Source organism: Ursus americanus, chromosome 23 (genome assembly GCF_024610735.1).
Source record: "Ursus americanus isolate L20-20 chromosome 23, mUrsAme1.1.p, whole genome shotgun sequence".
Classification (NCBI taxonomy): Eukaryota; Metazoa; Chordata; class Mammalia; order Carnivora; family Ursidae; genus Ursus; species Ursus americanus.
In genome coordinates, this window is record NC_142149.1 from 40218693 (window position 1) to 40221898 (window position 3206).

The 3206-nt window shown below is 44.3% G+C and overlaps 1 non-coding gene across 1 annotated transcript; it reads left to right on the forward strand.

Moving 5' to 3' along the window:
- The first annotated feature begins 2658 nt into the window (after positions 1-2658).
- On the forward strand, positions 2659-2876 carry LOC123777206 (small nucleolar RNA U3). The gene has a single exon (XR_006775600.2). It is a non-coding gene; the product is annotated as a small nucleolar RNA U3 (small nucleolar RNA).
- The last annotated feature ends 330 nt before the right edge of the window (positions 2877-3206 follow it).

Genomic DNA, 3206 nt, shown 5'->3' on the forward strand with positions numbered 1-3206 from the left:
ATTCAAGAAATGGGAATGCCAAGACCAGAAGGAGCCAAAATTATATCACAATCTGTCCAATTCTGAACCAATGATGTCTACTCTGACCTCTCCTCCACCTCCCCAACTGCATTTTCTCCTGCTTCCTATTCAGGGAACTGCTCCACCATCCACCCCTGGTTCAAGTCACCAACATGGCAATCCTCTGGGACTTACCCATTTCCCTCACCACTATCCCCGTGCCAGATCCACCCAGTCTCCTAAGTCCTTTCAGGGCTATTCTTTCTTCTCCAGCCTACCACTACCGCCTTTGTTCAGACCATCTCTTCCCCTGGTTTAACAACAGGTTCCTACGCAGTCTCCCTGCCTCCAGGCTTGCTCCCTTCTCTCTGTTCTCCGCACTAGAGCCTGGATGAGCTTCTAGATCAAAACCAAAATATATTATGTCACTGCTCTGCTTAAAACCCCCCAGAAACTCAGGGCGCCTGGGTGGTTCCGTTGGTTAAGTTTCTGCCTTCGGCTCAGGTCATGATCCCAGGGATCAAGCTGGCATCAAGCTCCTTGCTCAGCAGGGAGTCTGCTTTCCCTCTGTCTCTCCCCAACCCCACCCCTCGGGCTTGTGCCCTCTCTCTCGATCACACTCTCTCTCAAATAAATAAATAAAATCTTAAAAAAAACAAAAAACAAAACCAAAAACTCAGAAACTACTTGCGTTCACCAGGACAAAATTCAAACCTTGATCTTGGTACCTAAAACCCTTCAGGTTTGTGTCCAGACCCCCTCTCCAGCTTCCCTTCTTGTACCCCTTCTCTTAACAAATATTAAAGTATTGGGGTTCTCAGAACACACCATGCCTTTCCATGCCTCTAGCCTTTGCACATACTGTTTCCGCATTCTGGACCAAGTTTCCATCTTTCTCCTGGCTAAGTCCGTTCTATTCTCTAAGACTCAACTCACGCATAACATCTTCTGGAAAACTTGCTAGAGAGATAAAAAGCCCATCTTGCCTCCCTAGTCTTCCCAATGGTTCACCTAAAATCATGCTGTTTTGTTGTTGCTGTTTCTTATCCCTCTGGTATGCGGCACAAAGTGAGGCAGATCTCTGAGCAACTCCCGACCCACAGCACTCATCTTTCCTTTCCTCTTCCCTAGTAGAGCCCCACGTTGTTCCGTACTCACTCTCCCAAGAAGCCCCAAGCCTGAGGGAAAGCTGACTGCATCTGATTGGTCCAAGAGTAAATGCACTTCCTTTCACAAGAACTGACTCAAGAATGTCATGTGACCCAGTTCTGGCCAATGAGATATGATGTTTCTTGAAAGAAACAAGAGGTGCGAGATGTCCTTGCTTCTTCCTCCACGTTGGATATATATTTGGTGTCAGGGTCCCTTTGGCAGTTGGGTGAATTCTATGGACCCCTTCTTAGAATGATATTTTTAGGGGCACCTGGGTGGCTCAGTCATTGAGCATCTGCCTTCGGCTCAGGGCATGGTCCTGGCATTCTGGGATCGATCCCCACATCGGGCTCCTCCGCTGGGAGCCTGCTTCTTCCTCTCCCACTCCCCCTGCTTGTGTTCCCTCTCTCACTGGCTATCTCTCTGTCAAATAAATAAATAAAATCTTAAAAAAAAATGATATTTTTAAATACATCAAATAAACTCCATGCAAATTATAATGTAACACAACTACTGAAATATTAAAACCACATATTTATGATATAATAATTTATACAATACTTTATTTACCCATTCAATATCAAGATCTAGTGGTGGGTCTAATAACTGCTATAATTTCAAAGTGGAACCAAGCATAAAGTATATTCACGATATATTTACAATTACAGTGTTACTTAAAAATACATGTGATTTCTATTGGTGGCAAACCGACGTTGCCCTACTACTGTAGTTTGTTACCTACATTTGTACTCGAAGGAAATAAAAAATTTTAGTTAGATATTGGTGATGTGATTCTTTTTCCCACTCAGGTTCATGGGTCCCCGAGTTTATCCATGGAGCTCAGAAAAGAACCCCTGCTTTGGACTCTGTACTCTCTGATTGTGATGGCTGGAACCACTGCAGCCATTTTGCTAACAACCTAAGGATGAACCAGTATAGAGGTTAGCATAGCAAAAAGATGAAAAGAAAGGTCTTTGATGCTGATGCTGAGTCTCTAAACCAACCATCCCTGGAGCCCATGGACTTCAGTTATGAAAAATAATAAAATTACTTATTGTTCAAGCCCATTTGAGCCAGGATTTCTGTTTGAGCTAATTTACAGGAAACAAAAAATGCTTAACTTTATATCAGAGTCATAGGACAGAACAAATGCAACATCTACACTGAACTCCCAATCAAAGCAGGAAGCCCCTCTCCTGACTAAAAGCCATGTATTTAATTTTTTTATTTTAATTTCAGTATAGTTAACATAGATTAAAAGCAATTTAAACTACCCTGCTGTGTTCATCGTGCAGGACAATACCGATCCCCCAGAGATCATGTCAGCACTGAGCCCTGGGCCACAGAGGCTAGAGAAGCACCTGTCCCACAGTACCATTTTGCAAAGCATATTGGATGGAGGTGAACCCTTGCATGGGAACCAACCAATGAGAACTCATTTCCTAACCACTGCATGTTGAGCACGCCTGAAAACGCTAACAACGATTCTGAATTTAAAAGCTGACACACCAAATACTTTTGGGGATCATTTCTATAGTTCGTTACTAGAGAAGTTTCTCTGAACATGTAGAGCACCCAAAATCAGGAAGAGGAGACGCAGTGTCCCCTCCCGAGTGGGAAGCTGGCTCTGGGCGTGGCTTCTGCAGCTGCGCTTTGTCATTGATGATTGTTCTTCTCCTCCCTCCTTCAGGGGAGTAGGATGGGAGGGACACCATCTGAGTGGTTTTCAGTTGGGGAAAAAAAGGCGGACACCCCATCACCCACAGCAAGGGGTGAGAACCATGTGGGACACCCAAAAGAGCAGTACAATTCAAACTATTAGTCCCTAGAGAAGAGGGAACTTGAGCACATGTCAGAAACACCTTGAATACACATTAGAAACATGGGAGAGAGATTTCAGGGCCCTGATTCAATAGGTTGGCAATGGACCCCAAAATTTGCATTTCCAAAAATGTTTGGGGTTATGCTGATGCTGGGGACCACACTCTGAGAAGCATTAGCCTAGAAGTTGTGCAGCGGCCCTGAATTATTTCCTCACCTGCATGGCTAATGAT